Source organism: Rhamphochromis sp. 'chilingali' (assembly GCF_963969265.1).
Source record: "Rhamphochromis sp. 'chilingali' genome assembly, chromosome: 3".
NCBI lineage: Eukaryota > Metazoa > Chordata > Actinopteri > Cichliformes > Cichlidae > Rhamphochromis > Rhamphochromis sp. 'chilingali'.
The window spans coordinates 10,567,482-10,581,179 of record NC_137931.1 but is presented as its reverse complement, the minus strand read 5'-3'; the positions used below and the strand labels follow the sequence as shown (position 1 = coordinate 10,581,179).

General features: G+C 39.9%; 1 long non-coding RNA gene across 1 annotated transcript in view; it reads right to left on the bottom strand.

Moving 5' to 3' along the window:
* Positions 1 to 13,489, bottom strand: part of LOC308394275 — a 37,146-nt gene extending 23,657 nt beyond the window's left edge. Inside the window, exons 1-2 of the long non-coding RNA XR_013971154.1 lie at positions 13,306 to 13,489; positions 5,482 to 5,621 (exon numbers count right to left, since the gene is read on the bottom strand). This is a non-coding gene — a long non-coding RNA (uncharacterized lncRNA). The remainder of the gene's footprint in view (positions 1 to 5,481; positions 5,622 to 13,305) is intronic.
* Positions 13,490 to 13,698: the final 209 nt, after the last annotated feature.

The window sequence follows — 13,698 nt, the reverse complement described above, 5'->3', positions numbered from 1 at the left end:
TATCCAGTAAAATTGCTGTTACTCATTTTTTAATGATGGCTTTAAAATAACTGTTCTTGAATACTTAATACAAACAGATTTTTCCCAAGAGGCATTGTGGCATCAACACCTACAATACGAAGGGCATGCACTATAGAAACAATCTGCCAAAGCTTTTTTGGCAAAGACTTCTAGAGCATGGAATCTGGCTTCTGGGCTGCCTTTTTTTTTTTTTAAATTGATGCCTTAAAGGCCTTAGGTACAAAGTGATACTACAGTCTGTTAGGCAGCAATAATGCCATGTTAAGCCCTCTCAGCAAGCCAAGCTCTAGAAGGTGGCTGCCAGGCAGTACCAGATGCCTAACAGGAAGTAAAGCCATACAGGGGCAGTCTGTCAGGCAGTTACATATGAATTTAGCCTCCCAGGGAGTCAGGAACACCAGATTGCATTAAGAGGGCCATATGCCCAACAGAGAGCAACAAATACCATGGGGACAGGTTATTAAGTTGGTCAGAATTCCCTTGCTTCCTTTCTTAGCTAAATGGTCAGTTGTGCTGTGCAACCTTTGATGTGACCTGTTGCCACTGTAAAATGCCTGCGCTTGAATTTTCAGTAGGCTGCGTTCTGTCCACATTACCTTTGTGTTTATTGTGAACTGTAGCTCTGTTGTAAGTGCACAGATATTATACAAAGTATCAGTATATTTGTGCACGAATACTGTACCTTTATGCATTCGCCTCCAAATTAAACCTTAGGTGCTGAAAACATCCTAGCAATAAAACCAAAAGCTTTTCAGGGCCCAACTTAATTAAGTAAAGATTGCGGTTTAGGTTTAGGTTGTGCAACTACACCATGAAAAGTGAAGGTAATGCTAAGGGTCTTTTTCATAAGTGTCCATATGTAGCAAGTTAGAAATAAGAGACATTTTTAATGGTAAGTGGTAAATGGCCTGTACTTGTATAGCGCTTTACTAGTCCCTAAGGACCTCAAAGCGCTTTACAAGGCGACCACCCAACTCTTGAGCCACGATCGCCCCTTGCCCATTTGATGGTAAACCTCCGACTAGGCTTATATCCAACACCAGAATCCTTCTTTATGGATAGAAACATGCCTTAAAGACATGCTTAATAGAAATCCATTATTATGCAATCTTCTATACACCAATAGAGTTAGAATTTTCCAGATTCTTGCGTATTCTGAAAGAAACGGGAATTCTCATGCCTAATCTCCTGGTGTCCAGGCTCTAACACATGAAAATGTGCGTAAACATGTTGATTTATTCCAGATATTGGTACAATTACTATTCCATTTAATTTTACTTTATAATATAGCGACCCTACATTAATACAGAGAAAACCCCAATATTCTTACAACCCCAAGCACTTGGTGACAAGGGGAAGGAAAAACTCATCATCAGAAAATCTCAGAGAGAACTGGGCTAAGGAAGGGCAGCCATCTAAAGCAGCTGGTGGGAGGTGAGGGGAGAGAGACAGAACAAAAGGGAGATTAGACTCTCTTATCTCTGGATAGTTGACAACAAGGTGTCTAAACAACAACAGCTGTTTATAAGCTAACATTATGCCAGCGAACGTTAGGCTTTAATGTCCTAAAAAAATCACCCTTTCTAAATGATGTGAAGGTAATCAAATTTTTAATCAGACAGAAAGTTATTCACTTAGTCATTAGGAAAATAAATTTCAACTAGGGGGGCTCTCTAACTGGTGGGGAGGTTGTTATATCTTTGCAGGTGGTCTCCTCTCTACAGGAGCTCACTCTGCAGGTGGGGGAGAGATATAGCAAGGTAGAGAATGAACTCAACCTGGGTGTCTATTGGGCGCTCATGTATGTACCGGCTGCCCGCTGGCTGCCGGCAGAGCCCGCGGGCACGCCACTTCAACCCCCTCTGGCCTCTGCTCCGTAGCTGCAGGGTGACCTCTTGTTTGGGGCTCTACTCAGCTCTTCCCAGGAGGGTGGCACGGTTCCCCCCTTTTTGGTGGTCCTCCTCGGGTCCTTGTACTCTGGGGCCTTTGGATATCTGGGGCCTGGATCTCCTCCATGCCTGCTTCATACCCTGGGGGACGGGGCTATGGCTCCCCACACTCCCTAGCAGATCGTTACATGGAGAAACCTTTGGAATACAAGCATGCTGATCCACACAGGTATGCACACAGGTGTACACACGGGTGTTCACAGACGCAGACTACACCTTTCTTGGCTGCTGCCTCAAAGCACATTGTGCGCTGTCTATCTTGCGTGCTGCACAATATCGTTTAATATTTAGTATCTACTGTTATCTACTGCTAGCTAGTTTATTGTGATGGTGCTGTTTTTTTTATTATGTTGCTCTTTTTTTTGTTTGCTTTCTCTTCTGTTTTTTTTTCTCCATACAGGTGATCCAGGTGTTTTGTTTGTTTTTTTTTCTTTCTTCCCCCCTTTCTCACCGTCTCTTCTCCCCTCTGGTTTTCTTTCTCTCCCTCTCTTTCTTTCATTCTTTCTCCCTGTCCTATCCCCCAGTCATGTCTGTCCCGTTTGTAGCAACTGAAAATAAAATAAATACATAATTATAATAAAGGTCAATCAAATGGACCAATATGGCAAGGCCATGATGATCCACTTGGTAAAATAAATCCGCTTGGCATCTTTCTTGGCCTTAAGACAACAATTCTGATGGCTAAAGATCCAAACGGGACACACACAAAAAAAAGGAAAATAAATTTCACTAACACAGCTAACAAAGGCTAACAACAGGACTTACCAACAGAAAAGTTCAGTATATCCTCAACAACTCCCTTCTGCTCAATGACAGCGATACTGAGGTAAGCTTTACTGTGATAGAACTCTGATACAAGCCAGTGAGTCAAAGTTTTACAGTCCTCAAGAGTTAATAGATATGGATGCTTATTATACAGCATTAACAGCTGAGGTAAACAGTGGACTGAAAGTCTATACATATAGCAGAAATACTCTGGGGCAGATCTGATCTTAAGTCACTTTGCTAATTACTACAGTGAACGAAGTGATAGCAGAGTTTTTTAGGTGACTTTGGATTAAAAATGTAGAATACCATCAAATATTTACATACACATATCCATGTTTTATTTCCAGATTTCTTGCTAAGTACTCATATTATTCAACTGTATTGAAATATAGTCTATTCAAAAAAGTTTTTTTTTACATAAACAGTAGTAGAAACACCGACCACTCTTTAAGGGGAAAAGCAAAGCAGCTGGGCGCAGCCGCTATGGGGTACAGAGGGCTTAAAGGTCAGGCAAGATTTTTAAATTCTATACATGGATGAGACAACTCTGGGACAAAAACATTAATATTTGATCATATCTGGAGTACACAGTGCAATATTACATGCTACATTGTAGCTGCAGATGCCAAATATTTTCAAAACTCCCACTAACATAAATGGACAAAAGTCAGAATGTCGCAAAGTGATTTCAGTCTTGTTAATTAACATTTTTAAACCACAAGCTACTTTTCATTCCAGGCCAAATAAGGCTATAGCTGCCAAACCCTCAAGCGTGTTGAAATGAAAGGCTGGAGGTGTATTTGATTGCTGATGAATTCAACATTTAGTCTGTAAGAGGAAAGTATGTTATTTCACCCTTCAAAAGCTACAGAAGCGTGGGCACCTGCGGCATGCTGTTTAAATAATCCCTCTCTGCGTAAGTATGCAACAAGTATCAACCTGCGTTTCAGCATTTCAATTTGTACTTGTTAATTCCTTTTAAGGCTTCCTCTTTATTTGAGGGAATCTGAATTCAGGCATTTCAGGACTTTAGGGACAAGAGGATAAGCTATCATTAAGATGCAAGAAGCAATGAGAGGGAAGTAGCATGGGAAGAATGGTTGGACTTTCCTTGTTCTGAGATTCACATTTTTAGTGTCACATTCTCATCTGCAGAGACTTCTCAGGAAAAAAAGTCTGACTTGATGGTCATATGATTTGTGGCTCTCATTCTTTTGACATTTTTCTTTGCAGCATTTTCCCTTGAGTGCCATTTGAAACCACCTATCTTTAAATGACTGGACATCACAGAGACAGCTCCCAGGATTCCAGGCTTCAGAGCTGGCAGACCCATCAGTGCTTAGTGAACAAAGTGCCTTCTTCACAGTAACCCTTCCATCTGTAAATGCTCGTCAGAATATTTAGAATAGACTTCTGTAACTTTTCAGAGTTCTACAGATGTCTCTCAGTGAAAGAATTATTTGTAAAACATTATGAAGCTGCATTAAATAGTCCAGAATGCATGGTGCTTATGATGCTCTTTATATCTCAAGTTATTGCTCTAACTTGAGGTATTTGCACCTTTTTTTGTCTTCCTTGGTTCTGTTTCTTTATGCCTTTGTGCTCACATGTAAGTACACATGTGCACACTTACAAAAACAATGCAGTTTTGAGATCCCTGCAGCGAGAGACTACTGTGACGTTGGTGCAGCAGGGCAGCTTGTCCCTGAGGAAAGTAATGGCCTACCCTGCAAAAGTCATATAAAATAACTTCACACAAACACAGGCAAAAGCAAGGAGGAGGATTTAAAAATTAATTACTTTCTGTCTTATCTTTACATAGTAAGCTCCTGAGATTAGATCAGTTTTTGTTGCAAGGGATGGAAAATATACTGTATCTTGTTTTTGAAAGAATCCAATTGTCTAGGGCAATTCAAGGAGGGTGAAAAAGATAGCAAAACCTTACAAGCTATCTTGGAATCAGATTTAGAGTAGAAATCACCTTAAGCCAAAGATGGCATATAAAAGATGGATGCAGGCATTTTGGTAATTTCCAAATTTATATATCTATAATTTTGGCAGGACAAAAAAACAGGACAGGATAGAAAATTAAAAAGTAAAATTTTGATATAAAGCACTGATTGCATCGTAACCAGTCTCAAATGTCCTGCAGCAGCTTTAGTCAAAGCCACCAGTCTGTAGACAGCATCCACCTGTTAATGGAACCCACTGCGGCATTCTTCTACATATTAGATGTTGAGAATCAGACAAAAATCTTACATCAGTGCTTGTATATGAGTAAAAGAAGGTGAAGCTGGAAGCAAACTATAATGGGCCCTTTAGTCTCACATCATTAGCTTTTTCCAGGTCCAGATGATCCCTCAGTTCTTTCAGTTACACAAATAGAATGTAGTTTAGCTAGCAAGTTGACATTCAATTCAAATCACTTTATTTATGTAGCACTGAATCAGGGCAATTCTATTGGAAGGTAAAGACAGAAACCTCCAACAATCAGACGACCCCCTATGAGCAAGCACTTGACAACAGTGGAAAACTCTCTTTGTGTGAGTGTGGGTGTGAATGGCCGGTAACCAATCACTTCCAGTTGTGATCATGGCCTCAAGAAACTTCAGGCAGGAACACCTGTCAGTAATCTACAATCAGCGCAGTATTCTTCACACGTTTGACCTGGACATGTGGTATAGCTGCTCAGGCCTTTTGATGCTCATCTGTTCATTTGAGCTTAGCTCTGCTTTTAACTTACTCGATTCTCTTCCCCTTCTCCTCAGAGAACCAGCTGGACAGCCTGCCCGCAACTTGCTGGCTCACCTTCTTTGCCCACTCTCACCCCACATGCTGGAACGTTTACCTGCCTCACACAGCCAAGTGCTGCCACCATTAATCCTGTGGAGAGAAGGAGAAAGTGTTTGGTCTGGAAACTGGGCAGTTTAGAAGTGGTTTCCAGAAGGAGCAGATTGGATTCTTTGTGAGTGGGAAAACAGAATCTTGTACTTGTATACAGGTGAGAATTTAAAGAAAAGATATATACAATTTGGAACATGTATAATTGTTAGCTATTTACACCGATTATCATACATAACTTTTCTGTTATTTGTAAACTCTGATCTATCTGTAAATCATAAGCCTAAATAGCGTAATTTGTGCTAAATTACTTACTACTACAGTCACCTCCACAGATTGAAGCAATTATCTAAAAAGAGACCAAACATACAGTCATACATATGCTATGGCCATCATAGTACGATGAAGATGGTGATGATGACCTACATGATTTAAGATGACTAAGATGAGCCCATGCTCAAAGAGATTATTCATTTACATGTTGCTATGTGGTTTGGATTATGCCAAGAGCAAAACCTAAATTCCTATATGAAAATCTTCCTTTGGTCTGAGGGTGATTATGTTCTGATTTATTAAAATATTTGATGTGAAAGATACCAAAAACCCATGACCCTTCATGATCATCAATCATTTTCAAACACTTAGCATTAATAAGAGGCTGAAGAGGCCTAAAATGCCGAGTAATTCCTGTGAGAAATGAGAGGATCGAGCCAGAATTGGGGTCGTTATGCCATCACTTAACAAATGGGTAAGGAACTTGTACTAGCACAGACAACTGCTAATTAGCACTAGCTAGTTAGTACCATTAAACAACACAGTTTCACTCAGTAAAAATTTCAATGTACAATGAACTGGACACCAGCCTCTATTGGTTGTTAGATAATTGCATTAGAAAAGTCACCAGCATCACAAAGTCCAGAGTTCAGCATCTTGAATTAGCTAACATGAACCCGGTCAAAGCTAGCATACAGCTGTAACTGCTGGCTGTCCCTAAGACGCCATAACTAAGTACCAGAGTGTAAATATTTTTACAACAGTCGCCTAAAGGTGCTTTATCCTGTAAGCAAAATATTATAATAAACTTAAAACTTAAAAAGCTCAAAAGCTACAGCACGTCACTTTGGAATAAAGTAATTTCCCAAACAAAACATACAAGCCACTCTGTTCACTTTCATGTCGTTAATAATTCCAACTGCTGGAACATTCCAGATTCTTTGAGCCACTGTGTGCATATGTGCTTCCGCGCCATTAACACACAGCCTCCACCTGAGATACTGAGAGATTACGAAGGAAGACACCGTCCTGAAATATTTAATGAATTGCTCCTTTTGTTCCCTATCTCAGACTTATAGGAAAGGACAGGGAGCTTTAGTTGGCCTTCCTGAGCAGCCGTGACTAAACTGGAAAAGAAACAGTGGAGGAAGACAAAATGCTCCCTCCCACCTCCATAACCCGCTGTTCAGCCGAAAGGTACACAGTGTGAATAAGTCTTAAAATGGATTATGCACAGTGGACCTAGGAGCGGTTAAAGTTGGGAGTCAAAAACAAAATTATGTGCTTCCTTTGATCTGAGGCACATTTAGGAGGCAAAACGGATGTGTCACCCAGAATGTATTTCTACATTACAGTTGGTTGCTGCTCGCTTGCATGATCAAGCGACGACATCAAAGGAAATACAGAGGGCTACTGAACCCCCCCCCCCCGTTAGTTGCTATTTTATGGTCCAGAGCTGTTACTCTGGAACTAATCCTAATTTTAATTTATGAAGTTGGAGAATTAACCCTCAGCACCACATCACTGGTGGTTATGTGAAGCAATCTGTGACAAAATCGTTAGAAAAGTGGAAACTGACAACGGGTTCAACCCCCCCACCGCCTTTACTTTATGCTAGTCTCCTCTTTATTCCTCTTGATCAGTGAAGCGGGAAATAGATCCCACAGAATCAGTGATGTAACCAAGTTATCTAATAGGCAATTGAAAATGGTCCAATTTACATCAAGCACAACTTGATGTAAATGACCTTCTCCATGGCACGCTCACCGCCGTCAAACATCCTGTTAGCGATACTGCCGCAATCAGCTCTGCACTTGGCTGTGTCACATTGATATGGCTCGCCACGTCTGAGGAAATCATGCGCGCGCACATACATGTACAGACACAATTCGTGCCACTCAGACCAAGGGTTGTGACAAGGTGTCGAGACAGCGCTACTTGGCTGATGGCCCTCTGGTCCTCTGGGGATGACTGGGGGAAAATACTGTCACCGATGGTGTGTATGTGTGTGTGCGTGTACACATGTGTGTCCTTAACTTGTGAGAGACGGTGGCTTGAGGACCATTACTGATATAACCCGTGACAGCCATGTAACAACACAAGGTCATTATATCCAAAATGCAGGCTTAATGATAGCTGCGTGTACAGTAGAAGGAGTGAGGATCATAATAATGAGCTCTTTTAGAGTGTTATTCCACTACTTGAGCTTGTGTGCAGGAGTGTGTGTGTGTGTGTGTGTGTGTGTGTGTTGTGTTTTTCTTTTTTTCAGAGATCCTGAGTCATTAGTGGTTCGTCTCCAATGATAATTCAGTTCAGTTCAGCCAGATAATTTTGATTTAGATGAAAGCAATGAGCTGACAGAGGGCTCCTTTCCCCCCATGGTCGTGTATGTATTCAAAAGGAAAAGAAAATGAACCTCTAAGGTAGCTATAGCAATGCCCCATTTCTTTTCTTTTTTTTTTTGGTTCTCATCAAGAAAAGTTCTCAAATGAAGTTGTTGCTGTTTTCTCTGGCAACATCCAGATGATGGTGATGCAAAGGATCGGGTAATTGTTGGAGCCGTGTGGAGCTGCTGATGACAAAGGAAATGAAAATACAGGAGTTGTTTTCACACTGTAGACTGTACATAAAAGATGGATGCAACCACTCTAACAACACCCACTGGATTCTGTCAGTATTTGCTGATTGCTTAAAATCAGTTAACAGCATTGCACTTTATGGATACAGATGTTGGTTTCTTGAAAGGCCCAGTGTCAGCATTTTGGTTGTCAAAAACCAGAAGTTACAATGTAGAGGCTGAAATGGTCCATCAATAAATCCAAAGATATTTGCTAATTAGCGCTAAATAACCGATAAAAAGTGTATATTTAATAAGTCAGCAGTCGGAATTTCCAAGTTCCTAGTCAGCCAGTTTAATCTGGAACAACCCATCAACTCGAATTTCCCTCTCAGAAAATCAGACTACCACCAGCAACTCCCGAGTTAACATGCAGTCCATGATGACTACTGCACTGAATGTAAACAGTAGTAAAACTGTAAAACCTTTTATCTGTACTGCCACTGTTGTGTATTTGTGACTCACTAAATAAGCCATACACAAAGCACCAGGCTATGCTGCAGCTGTGTTAAGGATTTTTAAGTTATTATGCTGTATTGCGAGTGACACACAAATGTTTCTACCTTGCTAAGAACCCAAACAAATCCTGCTTTTCCTCACTTTTCCGGACGCTCTGATGTTGGAACTCAGGGTTGACGTCACTCCCAACTTCCGAAATCTGAGTGAAAATATTACGTTTATACAGCTTTGTCTTGTCATTTACATCCGAGTTCAGGGGTATCTGGAACGTGGCAAAGAGACACGAGGAGTTCTTGAAACCTCTTGCTGATTTTCACCATCTCCATCTTTGCTCATTGACCGAGATAAATGAGAACCATAACTTAGAAAATTATGTTCACTTGAAACTACCAAATGAGCCCATTAGGAAAGCGTTAATTGTAGTATTAAAGCAAGGGTGCAGAGAGATCATTTTCCCATAGACTTCTAGACAACCCGAAGTGGTTTTGCAGCTGCAAAAGTTGATTGTGGGGTGCTGGGCATTTAAAAGACAAATCAAAGGAAAGTCTATTTGGTAGTGGCCAGCTAGCAGTCTGGATGATTGGCAGTAGAATTTCCACTTATGGTACAATGACTTCAACAACTTCTGGTAAGATCTAAATAGAGGATCTTGGCTGTTTTATCGTTCAGACTGTTTTATTTATGTTCACCGGATATAACTGAACTACCCAAGTTTGCAGGAATGCCATTTAGTGTGTTTAGTTAAAGAATGGATTTAGTATGTAGCTGTGGGCCTACTAACAGCTTGAGAGTTGTTTTTTAAACAAGATGTACATGAACTCTGCACGGCAGCCCTCATCGCCCACATTTCTTCCCTTTCCCCCGAGGCTGTATTACTCTCTGCTCTGCACCGTACAGCAGATTGTGTGAATCACATGTTAACGGTCCACGGCCTGAGTCCGCACAATTCACACTTGCTTTCTCCCACTCATGACAGAAATCTTTAAAAATCAGTTGAGAAGTGACACATCATTGATATGATGCCATGGAACTTTCCTTTTCCCTTTTTGACTGTGCGTGACACTCAGTACAAACTGTTAAGTCACAATTGATTCACTGCAATGAGAAGATACATTTTAAAGTTTCACTGTTGAAATGATCACAGATTTTTAAACACACACCCACACATATTATTGTTAGCTAAAACATTATACACATATATACAATTTTAGCTAACAACCAAAAGCTTTGCTGCTGCAAGGTGTTACACTCGGTTACATGATGATGTTAAATCCTGATGCAGTTGGGGGGGTATAGTAAAATCATCTTTTCGATCTGCAAGAATAGTTCAAAAGGAAGAAAATGTCACAGGAGTCCAGTATTTCCCACATATTTCAGTTTTTCCTCACTGAAATATTAAGCTCACAGTGTGAACAGAAGGTCACTAGCACGAGGCAGATGTGAAATTGGTCAGATCAGTATCCCTTAAAATGCACATATGCGCTGATAATGACTTATCAATCACAGGAGAATAATCTAGGGTGTGCTCAGTGACCGAGTTTAACAGTGTGACGTAAATGACAAGATAAAGTTGTGCGAATTTCACACAACTTTATCTTGTGATTTCTTAGCAATAATGTTAGGGATGGAGATTGCTTAAAAAATGGTTTCTGACTGCAAGTCATAAAGTGGCTTTTTTGCTTTAAGATGGTGACAGACAGAGTCAGTAAGCTATTAGTCTGCTATTAATTTACAGTTGCTCAAGTTGTCAGTTATATAAATCTGTTTGTGATAATATAGCAAATAAGTTTTCCAACATGCCCACTCTGCAATATTATTGAGAGCATATCAAGATAATATGATGCACAGAATAGAAATTTATACTGAAAATTATTTGTTTCACTTGATGAAACTGATGATTATTATTTAAAATATTTTATAATAGTTTTGCAGATTAAGTGCACACTACCTTAATTTTATAAATTGTGAGTTTTTAAGTTGATTTGGGAAAAAAAAGTTTACACTGGTTGATCTGTTGAATTACTTTTGCATATTTCTTCAAAACTACAATATTTTAATACAACTTTAATTCCTTGTTGTATTTCCCATTATTTCTCACTTTCTACCTGATAAACTTGAAATAAATGTCTATTTGAAACTGAACCAGAACCTGAAAACCTGTTAGAGCAGCTTGCAGATACCCCTAGCCATTATGGCAGATGGGAAGCTACTAAACACTGTTATCTGTGAGGGCTGATCAATTCCTACAAATAAATGTTTACTTCAGAGTTGTAAGCCTTTCAGAACTCATTGTTACAAGACAGAAAATCCTGGTTTTACTTGTTCTTTACCAAAGTTTCTGTTCAGGAGTGATTTTATTGTTTGTGTTCATTAAAGACTAACACAGTGTTGGTCATGCCAAGCATGTTCTGAGCTCCGGTGAAGATATTTATCACCTAACTGCTCCCCTGAGGTTGCTTTATCTATTCGGTGCCTCATTATCAACAGATCTTTTTCAAATCAAGAATCCCCCTCCAGGGAGATCACTCAGATCACGTTGTGTGGAGGGGGTTGGGTGTCCTCAGAAAACCCTCACTTGGTTCTCCACGAGTCTTTTAGGTAAATCTCGAGAGCAAAACTCTCTAACAAAGACGCTTGCTCGCTATAAGTGGTTCTTCTCCGTGAGGTCTTGATTCAAAGGGTAATCGTCGTCTAACTACCTACACTTAATCTCGAGGACGTCATTTAGGAGCCCATTAATAAATTTACCCTAATTTTTGTTTTCTTTAAACAGTTTTTTTCCACATTCAAAACTGTAAGCCCATGATTGTGGCACAGAGTCACTCTGAGTTGCAAAGCATGGAATTAATAAAAAAAAAAAAAATCAATCATGGAGCTTGCAGGCTTAAAGGATTTTTCCCCTCCAGATATCCAGGCTTGTTTTCTTCCCTTCAGAATAAGCTATTTGCTGCCACTCAGTTCTTTACTCGAAACAACTTGAAAATTGCCTTGAAAATCCATCAAAGTAAACAGAAAGCCTTCATTTCTGTTTTGTCAGTTTGTTTAATCGGTGTTTCATTGTGCCACGGCTGAGTGTCTTCATATCAGCGCTGCATTACATTACACTCTGCTTACTGCCAATCACCTGACACAAATGGGAAGGGATGAACGAACGTGTCTGTCTGGGAATAATACAGAAAAATGTACAGCATGGTCACATCCTTGTTTTTCTATGGAAAATCTCTTTTAAAGCCAGGACAGTATTTCATTTGATCATAAATGGTGGGGGGAGATAATTAAATGAGGTCTTTGCACAGCATTTTTGCACAACAACTACCAGTATGAAGCAGACTTGGACAGTGACAAACTGCACCTCAACAATGTGGGCTCATGCTGTGATAGAAATGACTCAAATCTGGCACAATGCAACATTATAAAATTGTTGAGCTACCTGTGAGTGGGCATTTCCAGGTGCAGTTGTTCAGTGTTGCAGTACTTTAGATGATCTGTTCATGGGTTTGTTACAAATACTTTGTATTTCAGCCAGATAGCTTGGAACATATTTTTTCTCTAAAGAACACATGCTGTAATTATCCTTTAAAATCCATACAAGCAATTTGCAAGACTTGGACAAATATTCATGTTGCTGCACATCCAGCATCACATGGATAGATTTGCAGCATTACTACCTTTAAATTTCCTAGCAGGGCTGCAAGTTTTTTATTACAACATTCAAAGAAATCTAACATAGATTGCAGCTATATTACAATGCCAAGAGTACTGGAAGTGAATAAGGTGATGAAACCATGCAAAATACCATTTAGAAACTAATGAGCAAGAAATGACACAAATAACAAAATAAGTTTGCAGGACAAATAATGTTTGGTAAAAAAAAAAAAAAAAAAAAAAACAATAACATGAGGCATGTCATATGATAAAAATTTAGATTTCCATTTATTGTTGGATTTTTTTTATTTATTTATTTTTTATATTTTGCTCCAGTAGGAACTAAGCTGTGATAAGAAGAAACAAGCAATAGAAGAAAAGCTGTGACATGTATATAAATTCCACATATTTCATATCTTGCAATCTGTTTTGAAATCCTGGTCCCTAGAAGTTTAGGAATTTACATAACAAAGAACTACAGTAAAAGAAAACACTGAAAATTGGTTTCTGTTGATAAGTTTCTTTATTCTGTTTATTGGTTTGAAGCCTCGACATTTTGGCTGCAGTCAGAATAGCTGAAGTACCAGAACTACTGATATGTGGACAGGAGGGTGAATATATCAGCTAATGCTAACAGTGTTGATTGCTGCATCTGTACACAGTAGTGGAGCAACATGCAGAAACAAATTCGGGTTATGCAAAAGGTGATTAAAATAGAAGAATTTCACTCACCAGAACTCATGAGACGATGACTTGTGTCCTAGGGGATCTCCTCCAGTTCTGGACCAGGGCATCACTGAGCTCCTGGACTGTCTGATCCTCCTCCAGGAACTGGAACAGGTAGTCAGGCATTGTCCTGCATCAAGAAGACACCAGGACCCACTGCACCAGTATTGTGTGATAGTGGGTCCAGGGATTTCATCCCAATACCTAATGACAGTCAGGGTGTGGTTGCCTAGCCTGTAGAGGTCTAGTCATCTCTCTGTGGATTTGTCTCCACAAACCATCACTGATCCACCGCCAAACCGTTAATGCTGGAGGATGTTGCAGGCAGTACAACAATCTCCATGCTTCTCAGACCCTTTCACACTTGTCACATGTGCTCAGGGTGAACCTGCTCTCATC